This window comes from Perca flavescens, chromosome 17 (genome assembly GCF_004354835.1).
Source record: "Perca flavescens isolate YP-PL-M2 chromosome 17, PFLA_1.0, whole genome shotgun sequence".
Lineage (NCBI taxonomy): Eukaryota > Metazoa > Chordata > Actinopteri > Perciformes > Percidae > Perca > Perca flavescens.
This window is the reverse complement of record NC_041347.1, coordinates 19,159,460-19,173,553: the sequence shown is the minus strand read 5'-3', so window position 1 is coordinate 19,173,553 and position 14,094 is coordinate 19,159,460. Positions and strand designations below refer to the sequence as shown.

Genomic DNA, 14,094 nt, shown 5'->3' with positions numbered 1-14,094 from the left:
CATGGGACACTGCCAGCCCCGTTTGACTCACACAGTCCTAACAACAGACGCTCCACATAGAGACAACAGCTTACAGTTTTTTTGGATTGCTTAAGCACGATTTTCAAAACAGGGCCCGTGTTTTCAAAACACTACACGCAATTAGCACAACCACACACCCAATTAGCAAAACACCTTTGCACCTTTGCAAAATGAAACAACTCTTGCAAAAACTATACACTAATTTATAAAAAAACATATTTTGTTACCATATGAAACACACGCCTTTCATTTGACTTAATTAAGTTTTAACCATATACACACTGCTGTTGCTAACCTAAAACACTTTTAGCAATTCTACTTTCAGTGATTAGAGTACTGTAAATGAAGTACACAGAGACATTTACAATAACTTCACCAAACACTACACAAGACCAATGCTGCAGACTGAGGAAATATAATTTATTTCTCTCCATATACCCAAATCAGTTAACATGGAGAATCAACAACAAAACATGTCCCAGTTTTCATTCTACGACAGTAGTGTGCATAACACTGTTAGCTCCACAAACAACAAAGCTAAAATATTCTATCCAGTACAGGTTACCATCACAGAAAAAACAGACAAAACAAAAAAAAAAGATCTGAAAAAGTACAGAAAATACTAGACATTATCTCTTCGCCTAGCTGGATCCGGCCAAGAGAATTTCATCAACATCACAGGCGATATCCTCATTGGCAAGACAACGTGGGAAGAACTGTCTTGAATGTCAAATCCATCCTTGCACAGCTGCAGCGTAGATTTGGTCACAGGCGTCCTCCATGGCCTCAATGAGGGGTACCTGAGCCTGGGGCCTCAGTGAGGGGTACCTGAGCCTAGGGCCAGAGATCGTAAACCCTCGCGTGAATATGGGCCCCCTTCCTCCTTGTCGTTCTCGACCCTCAATCCTCAAATGTCACAGGGAGGGGTATCAAAAGGTGCTGATATGGTGCATACAATGAGCAGCGGATTACTGTAACTGTAGACAGATTTTCTTTTACCGGTTTCCTTGTTGAAATGTCCTTATGACAGATGCCACTGTATATCTACTAAGATTTGGCTGAACTCTTAGTCCAGTCTCCCTCAGCATCAATCCATGGTTCACAACAGGGTCCACTAATGTGCCTCTACCTCTACCTGGCTGGGACTCTTCCTCTTCCTCTACCTCCTTTTCCTCCTCTGTGGATTCTCCCTCTCTCATTCTTCTTCTTCTTCTGACTCCTTCCATTTTGGTTGAAGGCAGGTGAACTTACCTGCTGCATTTTATATAGTGCTTAAACCTGATTGGTGTGTCTACAATTTAGCAGTCATGTGTTTGCATGCCTGGTGGCTGTGTTTAACCAATTGGTTCATGTGTGTTCATTTGAAAGCCTTTACTTTGAAATTGCAAGGAAGTGACATCATGATAAATTTCTGTGTCAAATGCATACAAGTGTGTTTAGTGTTTTGCAATCACTGTGTGTAATGTTTTGCAAAAAGTGTGAAGCTGACAATGTGCTTACAGTTGTGCAAATCTAGGCTAGTGTTTTGCTCCTTGAGTCTAAGGTTTTGCTAATTGTGGGAAAGTTTTAATTTTAGTGTGTAAGCAATTGTAAAAAACTGTAATACCCTGGTGTGTGTGCGGCTGTGCGCAATGTGAATTTTAATGAGAGAGACAGAGAAACATAGAGACGTAGAAAGACCAAATCACAAAGATAGAGCTCTCAGATTGTCTCCCACGATATCTGGACGGGCGGCTGCTACTCTTCATGACCCCGATGCTTCGAGCCACAGATCAGATCAGGGACACAGTGTGACAGATGTCTGCCCTGGCTCTCTGTTCCAGGCATGAGTGCTGCTGGCACACACACCAAAGAAGAGGGGGGAAAAAAAGCAAAAAAGGGAGGGAATGGGGTGGGCACAGAGGAGAAGAAGGATGGCGTAAAAAAGGAGAGGAGAAAAAAAGAGACAAGAGAGGAAGAGGAAAAACGGAGGGAGGGGAGGGCCGGGAGCAGAGTTTGCCCTGGGAAATCAGACGTCACACCACACGGACTTCATCGGCGGGAAGAGATCTACTTTGTCATGTTTCTGGCAGACAGCAACCAGTTTGGTCAGAAAGTGACACTACAAGTTTAGACCTCAAGCTGTGACTCCCTCCCTGACTGACCTGGGGGAGGAACACGAGACCTTACATGCACTTTATCATCATTAGTTTGTTTTTTTAAATCAGTTCAGCATCACTGGCAGGAAGGCACTCGCACACTGAATAATAAACTTCTGCATGAAAAACACACAAGCTCTGTGTCTGAACCTACAGTAAAAAGGCTGATACAACTATAGAAGAGAGTGTTCAGAAGCCATTGATGCCTCTACACAAAACTCAACATGACCTCCGCACAATGACTCTCCCACTCTACTTTTGCTTTGAGGAGCAACACGCAAAAAAAGGAGATGAGAAGAGAGAAGAAGGGAGCTAATTATAGCCTCACAGCAGGATGGCCAGAAACAAACTTGATTATCATCATCGTCAAGAAGGCACAAAGGAAACCTGCCGCCTCCCCCCTTCCACCACAATCCAATAGAGAGGCTTTTAGCCTTCGTAATGATTTACAAAGTGACAAGTCAAACAGATTTACTGTGACAGCCTGAAAGGGACCAGCACAAACACTATCATTGCTCACGTGACCAGACCTTCTAGCCCTTCGCCCATTCCCCTTTCCTCTGCCACCTCCCCTCTCTCGAGCCCCTACTCCCGCCTGTTCCAGGGGACAGCGAAGAATGAGGCTGGCTCAATAGGGGCAGGCAACAAGCCTATTCAATTCCCCCCTCGCTCAACATGAGCCCCCTTCAAACGAGAGGGAAAAGCTCTGCTTTGTGGAAGTTAGTTACTTAAAGTGACAGCCCCCCAGATAAGGATCTGGTCACGGAAAACTAGTGGCACGGAGTAAACGGAGATACCTTTGTACAATTTTAACACCATTACCCAAGGTTTATCAGACTTAATGAGCCATGAATGTGAAGTGAAATTTTCAGCTTGCAGGAGCAGCGGACAACATTTCTACAGCAGCCTTGGCCCTTCCAGTGGCCATGAAACACTATTAAAAACGCTTATTAATCTGCAAAGGAAGATCATTACAAATGGAAAACATTAGGGAATTGTTGCACCCCACATTTCATTATTATTACTTTTTGAATAAAGAGAGTGCTCTTTCTTCTTGTGTTTTCGATCCATATTCATAGGAAGGTATCTTTTGTGCCCTGAGTGACAGGATCTACATTTGACTTTCATTTCCGTAGCCCTGAAATATGGAGCAAATTTATGTTTGAGTAGCATCAGTCCCTCCAGGCCTGAGACGCTTTGCCTGGTGCAGTCATCATTTTTTCCTTCTACTTTTTTCTGGAAGGTGAAAAACACCTTGGCTGTCCTCTGTTTGAAAACAGAGCCACCCCTAAAACCATCAGAGCTGGCGGCACAGAGATGTGTGCGGAGAATTCTCTAGGAGCAGAGACCCTCGGGCTACGCAGATTCAGTTTCCCCCTTTCTGGCTTCCAAAAACAAAGGAATTCCAGAGAAAATCAGGGCAGGACCTCACCCCAAGCCACCACTGCTGCTGCTGCTACTACCCCCACCTCCCTCTCTATTGCTCACACACACACACACACACACACACACACACACACACACACACACACACACACACAAACAAACAAACACACAGCACAGCAAAGGTGATTTCATGCAACCATCAATAAGACACACCTCCTCGTTTGTTATACAATCATGTGGATATCCTGGGAGACGTGGCTACAGAGACATGACAAGGAGAAGAGGGTGTGTGTGTGTGTGTGTGTGTGTGTAAAGGTGAAACATACTGTTTGGCCCTAATTCATATCTTACAGCCATGTCTGTCTGCTGTTGCTGCTGCTGTTGTTGACCATCACTAACCAGCGCAGACTTATATATTCACAATGTAGCCACACATTAAGCAACAGCCTCAATATGTTTCCGTTTGGGCTGTGGTATGCCCCCCCCCACCTTTCTCCAAATATATGAGTCAGACATGAAACGTGTGATGTCCTCACGTGTATCTTTAACAATGTCAACACATGCCATTCAGTGTCCGCTCAGCTCCCACCGGGGAGCCAAGTGAAGGTTACAGGATGGCTGTAAAAGCAATATGGCTGAGATGTGTCATAACTGCAGTTATGGGTAGTTGTTGGGATAGGAGCAGACACAGAAGAGCTCTTAATAAGTTAACTTATTATTATTACTTCTTTCTGCTGGATGGATTACTTGAAAACTGACTAAACTAATTTAGAATGTTTTTTGTTTTTTTACATGAGTAGTTCAAAATAAACTTTTCCACTGAGTGTTAAAGGTATAACTAGGGCTGGGCAATTAATCAATATTATATCGATATTGTAATGTGAGACTAGATATCGTCTTAGATTTTGGATATCGTAATATCGTGATATGACATAAGTGTTGTCTTTTACTGGTTGTAAAGGCTGCATTACAGTAAAGTGATGTACTTTTCTGAACTTACCGAACTGTTCTAGCTGTTCTATTATTTGCCTTTTCCCCCCTTAGACATTATGTCCACATTACTGATGATTATTTATCTAAAATCTAAGTGTGAAGATATTTTGTTAAAGCACCAATTGTCAACCCTAGAATATTGCTGCTATATTGATATTGAGGTATTTGGTCAAGAATATCGTGATATCTGATTTTCTCCCTATCGCCCAGCCCTAGGTATAACACAGACTGAGGTATAGGCTACGGGGGCACGGCCATGCTAGCAGCACTGTGAGGCTGTGCTTTGAGCTAAATGCTAACATGCTCGCAATGCCAATGCTGATGTTGAGATATCATGTTTAAGCCATGTGTAATGCTGAGGCTGATGGAAATGTCATTAGTTTTGATGGTATTTGGTCATAAACCAAAGTATTGGGCTAATTACAATTTTGACCGGATGGTGGCGCTTCATGAAACGTCAGTGAATTACAAAACGGGTTACAATTTATCCTTGAATGTGTGCAGCAAATTTCATGGCAATACATCAAAACCAACAATTCAATCAAAACCAAAAAGGTCAACCTAATGATGACTCTAAGAAAAGTCATAGGATAACCAAAATCATTAGGATTCATCATCTGGGAACCATGCATGTCTGCTTGCAATTTCATAGCAATCCATCACATAGGTGATGAAATATTATTGGTCTGGATAAAAGTGATTCAGCATGATTCAACAAAAAAATGTAGCAGCAAGTTAGACATTTTTTCTGTACAGGCCATCCCTCTTCTTGTCACTAAGATATTACACAGTGTTTTTGGAAGTGCAAAATAAATGGAATATCAGATTCAGATCTGATGGAATCCACTTCCTCTCCCTCACCTTGTGTTTCTCACTCATCTCTCATAGTTTGGTCATTTGCAAAGAAAATGTAAAGGATGCTTTTAATAAAACATGCAAGCTAAAGTAAAAGTATTTGTTAATTATAAATACTTAATAAATGTATGTAATGATAAAAAAAAAAAAAAAAATCAAATACAATCTTAAGTATGTAAAATCAAAAATGTCTTTGCTTTTTTTTTTTTCGAGTGCACACATTTTTGAATAGCAACCCGGCATCCTTAAAAAATCATAAAACACAGGGACCCTTGCTGTTTTGTCAATAATGTGTGTCAGATAATTAAAGAGCCCTGGGAGACAATGATAAACATTGTTTAGAGGCTGATCCTGGCAAGCTCCAAGCAGTGTATCATTGCTGTCTCCGGAATACACACGATTAGCCTGGTCTCATTACTGATATGATAAACGACGGCTTCCACCGTGGCTTTGGTTTGCTGGGAGGACGTACTTGTAACAGGGAGAGATTAGAAAAAAGTAGTGAAACACATTGCCCCTGTAATAGACCAGGGATAAACGAGGGAGATGGGTTATCTGCAGTGCGATTGCAGATAATGTTTGTGATATTTGCAAAGTCAGGTCTGCAGCCAGTTATAGTACTTTCGACCATATATTATAAATTGCTGATATCACTGTTAAATAAAGTCCACTCATGTATTTGTTTCACTCTTTATCACAGGCCTACCTTCTCCCTCCTTCTCACTCTGTCAAGTTAATGCTGTAACTCGGCCCCGGGCCACCAGCCTGTCTCTCTTTACAGTTGGTGTATCCACACAGAGGTTTAAAATATGCCCCTTTATCTAAGCCGCCCAGGCGGGAAAATGAAAGGGATGTCAGTCCTTAGAAACCTGGGAAAGCGCTTGGCTCAACCGCCCAGTGTCAAAACTGAGGGGAGGGCACCAAGTAGGCAAACACACTGCCCAAAGTAATAGACCTTTTCTGTCCTGAGCAATGTTGAAAAGCGGTAAGAAAAGTCATAGTAGGGCAGTAGAGCTCAAGATTATATGCCAATCTGATATGAGAGGCTCTCCATAACAATAACAACCTGCTTGATTGATGGACCAAAAGTTCAACTTCAAAATCAATATCTAGTGTACAGCCCTCCCCCTGCCTTAAAACTGAATTCTTTTCCACAAAAAAAATATATTTTTATTATAATCTGCAAAGACAAATGAAAGCTACTACTCAATAGCCACCACATTTTAGGATTTGCACTCCATGCATGTGTAAGAATTAGTGTTACGTGAGAGCAGATGTTGCACGACTCTCTCTTTGCCTCAAAGCTGACATTGCAGGCGAAGAATAAATGCTGTCCCTTTGCATTAGTAAAATCCTAGTTAATTTACTTTGTCAGAAAACAAGAAAGTATGTATCCCTGGAGGCCATGTTGGAGACAATTCGACCGCCTTCAGAGAATCTCTACCATCACTCTCCATCTCCCACGCAATCTCCACCAGAAAATCAACATCACCGCACACTTTGAGAGACAACAGTGCCGTCTAGACAAGAGACTGTTTATAGCACAAATGATATTATAAACATAGCATGTGGCGTATTATCTTTAGAAAAATATATATATATTGTAGGCTTTAAGCTACATGCTGTGTAGTGGGTATGTAAAATGAATTCACATAATCTGGAATCCTCTTCAAAATGCATTGATGTCTTATAAAAACACAACAGGTTTTAACTTACTGACTCAACCCAGCAGGTACAGCTCTTTGCTGGACTGGTTCGTCTGATGCCTGGCATGAACTCAAGCGCTGGGAAAGCTGCATGAGAGCAAGCCCGAGCTCGAGCCCAGTCCTGAGTGGCTGTCTGGCAAAAGAACCCGTGTGGGACACTGTGTAAGGTGTGAAGACCTCTCGGAGGAGGCTGCAGTCTGCGCTGGCATGCAGGCATGCTCCGGTATCAGGAGAGACAAGGCAAACACAGCAGATCAGTGCTGAAAGCGTAAACCCACTGACCCAGCATGAAAAGGGAGAGGGGACTAATTAGTGGCTGTACTTACAACTCAAAAGGAGAGGCAGAGAGACGAGGAGAAAGGAGGGAGGGGGGGAAAGCACACACAACATACACACAGAGCGCACAGTTGGAGGATGAGGACAATGAGTTTGTTTAGCTTAAACAGGATTTACAAGGCAAACAGACACACGCTAACGCCACTCACTCAGACACATACTATCTCTTTTCTTCTCTATCGCTACCCCTTTCTCTCTCCGCCTCAACAACACAGAGCTGAGACAGACTCTGTGAGGATTTCATCAGCAGTAAAAAAAATAAATAAATAAAAAAAGTGAGGGTAATTGCTTGCGATGGTGAGAAGTCTTGAGTGCAGGCAGGAGTAGTGGGCGAAGGGATGGATGGATAGAGGGAACATTTTGTTTCTCCTGTGCGGGCTCCAACTCTCATATTGTTCCTGGTGAGGCCGGGTGTCATTTATGATTCAAGGGCCCCATCCTCTCGACGGATGGGAAAGAGACATGGCCATTGTGACGTCCCCTGCACTCGTTTCTCAAAGAACATCAAATCAAACATGCATGAGGCGGTGACAGGGGTGGGCCAGCAACTTCTCTCTCTTCACTTTCTCCCTCTCTGCACTCTGTTTCACTCTCTTGTCTCAGTAAAAAAAAAAAAAAATAATAAAGCACTTAGAGGACTGCGTCTCCCCGATGTTGGGGGAGCTCAAGGTTGAAGTGACGGCTCTTCTGAAGCAGGAGTTGAGTTGGTGTTTTGCCTGTATTATACCACTTAAACAGATATCTGTAAACAACACAACTGACTTATACGCAGCACAGCACATAATGGACCTTTTTCACAGCAGACATTTGGACTTCTCGTAGTAGGAAAAGCACAGCTGAAATTGATAACCTTAACGATGGCTCAATTCCATCAAGTGTCCCAGGAAGCTGTTCCAGTGAGTCAGAATGCACAATACCAGGGTCTCTCCTACGTGGAATGCAGCCATCATTAATGGTTTGGAATACACCTGTGCTTTTCCTACTATGACATGTCAACATGTCTGTCGTGAAAAAGGTCTATAACTTCAATGCTCGATCCCATTAAACTGGTTTAATACAAATAACTTGTGACGGGTGGAATATACCTTTTCTAAAACCTATATTTATTCAAGGAAGGGTTTTGCTGAGTGCAAACTTTCCCTAACAGCACCGCCCTGTTTCACACACCTGAAAACAACCCAGCACCGTTACAGTTTTCAACACTGTATGTAAATATTGTATTCACAATGCTTCTCCTGACTTTCTCAGCCACCTCAGGAGTTTGAACCAACCAGCCACAAGCCAAACCACAGTGCAAGGTTTGCAGCTTGAAGGACAGTGGTGACAGGCATGTGGCATTGAGGTTTTCTTATCCCAGGGCCTCATGTTGGCCCACTTTGGCCTCTCTATACCAAATTGATGTCATCACAGTCAGTCAGAAGGATGAGTTACATCTGCTGTGTGCTTCATTTTCGCTTTATTAGTTACACTTCAATTACCAGATTTTAACTTGAAGAGAGCTCATGAGACTTATGGGTAGAATTACAACAAGGTTTAGGAAGTAGTTAAGTGTCTGGCACGAGGGCACAACCTCAGCTCACTCTCAACATTTCAAGTTGTAACTCCCTCTTATTTTGAAAATGTGTCTCTAAAATGCTCTGAGGCAACACAAGTTTTTCCTTATTAAAAGACCAAAATAGGCACATTGAAAACAAAGGCTCAGTCGAGATGAAAAGTGCTGCCAAGTCGAACCACAAGTGAGACAGAAAGAGAGAGAAGGAGAGACAGAAACAAAGGCTGACTTCTGCTCGGGACACTAGTGGGTGGGTTTGGGCTGATGGCGAGACACCAGACTACTAAGAATCCATGGAAAGTGAACAGGCAGCAAGTATTTCACAGCACTCCTCAAACTAACATGAACAGCTAGATGAAATGCCAGGCTGTCAAAACATCGATTAGCGTTCGCCAGGTTTTAAGCACTTAGCAGGCTGCAGCTGTGCCGACACACGGTAAACAGCAGCAAAGACGCTGAAACTTGTTAAATTGCTGAGTAACAAAAAGCTAATTACTCAGACACGAGTAATTAGTTGTTTTTCCTGTAGATACTTCTAACGAGTATTAGCTTGGTGCTTCACAGAAGTGCAAAGCTAGGGAGCAAGGTGCACTCACTACTGTACTGCTTTGTGTGAATAATCATCCTGAGAGTTTGGAGAACAGCTGCAGGTGTTTGAAACCGATACTTGAATTTGTGATATACGGTAATTTGTTGCAGCCTGATTTATTAAAAAATATTTTTTTTCCACCTGATACAAATATCCAATATTTTACAGCCATATTGGCTAATACCGAGCGCAATACTTTGATTCTGTCTCGGTTTGGTTTAGGGAACAGACTTACTGTTGCGTATCTTCTTCAAAGTGTTTAGCTGCAACTGCTTGTTGCAAGTGCATGTGTTGCCTTTCTGTGTGTGTTTACAAATTCGCTATTTTCCCGGTACATTTTTGGCAAATTATACTTCAAATTAGGGCGTACAGGGCCAGATGATCCAGTCTCAGTGAGCATACTTCCATTTGTACCAATCACTTTCTCAAACAGCCTAAATTTGATTTCAAAGTGAGTCCACTGGAGCCTTTAGCCGTTTTAGTGAATCAGACACTCTTCTGTCTTGTCTCACAGCCTGGCTGGCTGGTTGCAGTGAGGCCCCAGGAGGGACAACAGAAGGAAAGAAAGCTCACACACACACACACACACACACACATACACACATACACTCATACACACATACACACATACACACATACACACATACACACATACACACATACACACACACACACACACACACACACACATTTCCAAGTTTCAAACAGTTGCAGATGGCTTTAATTCCTTGCCCTCTTTCTTTCACAATTTATCAGGTAACCCACTCTGAACGAGCGTGCCTCCTTTTCATGCTTTGCTTTGATGACTTAACGCTGCTTTGGTTCATCAGAAGGAGAGAAAAAAAAGAGCCAAACAGCACTAATTAATGTGGTGCGGCTGACAAGTGTTGCTGCTGAAACAATTTCATTACATCACCAATTTAAATTACCAAGGAGGGAGACACTGGAGGGTGCACCAGTTTACACGCTCTCTAAGGCCGACATACAGGGAGTGGAGTGGACACAATAACACGAACACCTGCAATCCAATGCAATACTCCTGTAATAAATACTGACTGTGTTACACCTATAATGTTTCATTTGTATCTGAGACTGTGTTAGATTGCTAAGGAAATAGGGCTTTTAGGTGTTAACTGATTTACTGCGGGCAGTGACTGTACATCCGCTTGTTATCTTACCGGCATGATAACAGGATAGTAGCACAGTCAGTCAGTAAGACATGGTTGGCTTATAGATATCACAGAGCTCCACAACTCTGTAACAACAGCAAAGGATTGCTGATTTGCTCCTAATCCCGCTCCCTTTAACTTCAGCACCTTACTAACAAGGATAAAGGATCTTTTTTTTTTTTTTTACCCCCTCCCGAAGTTCAGCTGTCCTGTAGCAGGGTGCATGGTAATGAAAGGGCGGCAGTCTCCTCCTCCTCCTTCTTCTCCACCTCCTCCCATTGGGAGCCCCCTCTCTGCTGCGCTCTGCCCCGGCTGGCCTCACATCCAGATGGGAGGAATTTTTACGGGGAGGGTCCGCCAAACTTAAGGCTGCGCTGAATCAAGCAGCTCATCCACACTCCCCTGTAGAAGGGCTTAAAAATGTGGTACTGCTGGTCTCTATCAGGGATTCAGATAGTTTCATGTCAGGGAAACCATGTGTGTAGACTAATTTGTACAGAAATGTTGGGGGGGCAGTGAAGGTTGCAGTGCATGTAAATGAATGGAAAGACTGGACACTGACACATGATTAAAGTCACACCTGAGCATTGTCTATTAGAAATATTCACAGAGCATTAAATTCATTGTGAACGTCAACGATTTCTCAGCTCACGAGAGAGCCCACTTGAATCCCATTAAGGGCCCCTGAGGGTCCCAATGACCACATGCTGGGAGCCACTGATCTTTGAATGATCACTGAGGGGATCCAATCAAAACAATCAGTGTTATCAGTGAAGGTCAATGTGGCAAATGTTGCATTACATGGTGTTGTTTAACAAAACATAACATAGTAACATGACGCGGACATGGCTGCTAATTGCATCACAACAGGTAGCCGATAGTAGCCTTAAAGGGAGTCAACTAGCCCAGTCACACTACTGGTAGCTAAGTGACATACATTCTCAGTTTAGCATCAACCGAGCCATCAGCTGTTTCACCGAGACGAGACATTCATCCCCCCCACACACACACACACAGTGTGACCTGCAATCACTGAGTTACTGGCACATATTCCTATCTTCACAAAATGCATGCACCTATCATGAAATAATCCTGCAGACACATTGACCGTTTCGCTCCAGCGCAACTCGTCTACACAAGGCAGAAACATGCGATATACAGCACACACAAGCCTGGATATTACACCGCGTAAAAAGGCTCCGTTACCCTTCACGCAACCAGAATCTGCCCCCTTTGACATGAGTTCATCAGCGGCTGCTAAAGGTTTCTAGGAGGTCACCCTATTGTTAGCAGGTAGTATGTGTCCAGCGGGAGGCAAACCCCATCTTGAGCAACCCGCTGACACATTCAAACCTCGCTTTGCAACAAAAAAAAACAACCAGGCGCGAAACTTACTTTTAGCTCGGACCTCAGAGGCAAATCCGCGTATTTTTTCTCCAAACCTCGAGTTTACGGTGCTCCTCTCTCTCGCGCTACTCTCTCCACTTCACAAAGACGACGTGAGAGCCCCGGAGACGGTGTGAGTGACTGACTGAATCAACTACCGTAGAGCACGGCAAGTTGAAGTGTCAGATTACACTGGCTATTCAGTTACCAGAGAGAGCCGTGTTCGGCGGTCGGTATGAAGATGCGACCTAGATTCCAGCGGAAGGACACCGATTGTAAAGGTGTAAGTACACGCTAATGGGCTGCTAACAGCACGTATCACACTGGAGCGGACTGCAGCTCACAGCTCCGGCTATTGTCTGGTTCTGTGTCATTACAGCGGTGAAGAATGCCTGCCTTAATCAAAAACCTACCTATTAGTTAATTCAACAACAGTTGATTACCATTTGACACCATTAACAACAACAAAATAACAACTAATAACTTATTAATAATAGTAATAATAATATAGAGCTGCACAAATAATAATAATATCAGAAAAGGGGCAAAGAAAATCGCAAAATCTTCATGTCATTTTTGTTTGAAAAATTATATCGGCTAAACAATTAATAGATTAGCTACATTTTTCTGTCAATCATAGAATAAGCTCTAAATAATAATAATAACAATGATGGATTTGATTAAAATAAAGTGTTATTATTTTATTGTTAACGAACAACTAGTAATAAACTAAAAAGTTATAATAATAAATAATAATATAATAAATAAACTGTTAGGCTTATATTATTAAGTCTTCTTTTTGCCCTGACTTGTTTTACATTTCTCAACTTCCCACATGTGTGTGAACCTTTGTAACCTGCTTCCCGCTCCAGCAGGTCTGCAGGCAGGGCTCCATGTTTTGCGGATGGCCGGTCTCCGGTGGAAGAATAACAAAGACGTGTTTGAGAGCAGCGGCAGGCTGGGCTGGGGGGTGACGTCAAGGAACAATGTCTCCCCTCCCGACACGCACACGCACATGCACACGCACGCACGCACGCACGCACAGCACACAAACTCTTCCCTCTCTTCCTAGTTAGGCTGAACTGCCCAGAGGGAGGGCCGCTCAGCTAGCAGTGCATCAGATAGAATCACTCACTACTCATGCTGTGCCATGCACACAGGATTTCTTCAGTGTTTTTTTTTTGTGTGTGTGTGTGTGTGTGCAAAAAAATAAATAAAAAAAGAACAATGGGGTGGCACATCAGTCACTGCAAATAAACCATTGTACAAATACAAACACTAACACAACAAAAGTATGCCTGTGTGTGCACTTTACAAACTCCTTATTTCCTGTGGTTGATAGCCTACATACAAGTTCATCAATAAAGGTGACAAGATTAGGTCTGCTGAAAAGTAATACACAATTTCCCTTCACATAATGTCATCAGTCCAGGGGTTAAATTCCTGTCAGCAGCTCCCATGGCCCCGGCTCCTCTCCTCTTAGAAGGGAAGGAAGGGGCTGCCATCCTTTTTAGCTTCCTGCCTGCAGGGCTCCTGACACTGATGCAGTGAGGGCCTGAACGGTGTATCAGCAGTGGAGGGGGGGGGGTGGGGGCGGGGTGGGGTGGGCGAAGCCCCTGGCCCCTGGTTGAAGCAGCTATTCGCACTGATTTGGGACAAATGCGGCCAGTGACATCACTGGCCTGTTTCTTAGATGGAGATTGGGTGAGCAGTCATCAGATTTTTTTTTTTTTTCTCCTTTGGAAATGGCTTGTCGAGATGACCCATGTCTTTGTTCTGATGCTGCTTCTGATATCGATGTGTATTGATCTGCCATGTTGATGACACATTCTATACTCTATACTCCTAAAATGCTCAGGGCTTCTTTTTGTCAGTCAATTACATTTTCTTTTTTATTAGTTTAATAGGAGACAAGTGTAGGTTTCTCTATTACTGTTACCCCAGAGCTTGGGATCAACAACTG

At 43.2% G+C, this 14,094-nt stretch overlaps 1 protein-coding gene across 3 annotated transcripts in view; it reads right to left on the bottom strand.

Annotated features, from left to right (window-relative positions):
• The window catches only part of zmiz1a (zinc finger, MIZ-type containing 1a), a 107,187-nt gene extending 94,825 nt beyond the window's left edge, over nt 1-12,362 (bottom strand). For all 3 annotated transcript variants that reach the window (XM_028603570.1, XM_028603572.1, XM_028603571.1), the window contains exon 1: nt 12,141-12,362. The gene's annotated coding sequence lies outside the window, so the exon portion shown is untranslated. The remainder of the gene's footprint in view (nt 1-12,140) is intronic.
• Between the last annotated feature and the right edge of the window lie 1,732 nt (nt 12,363-14,094).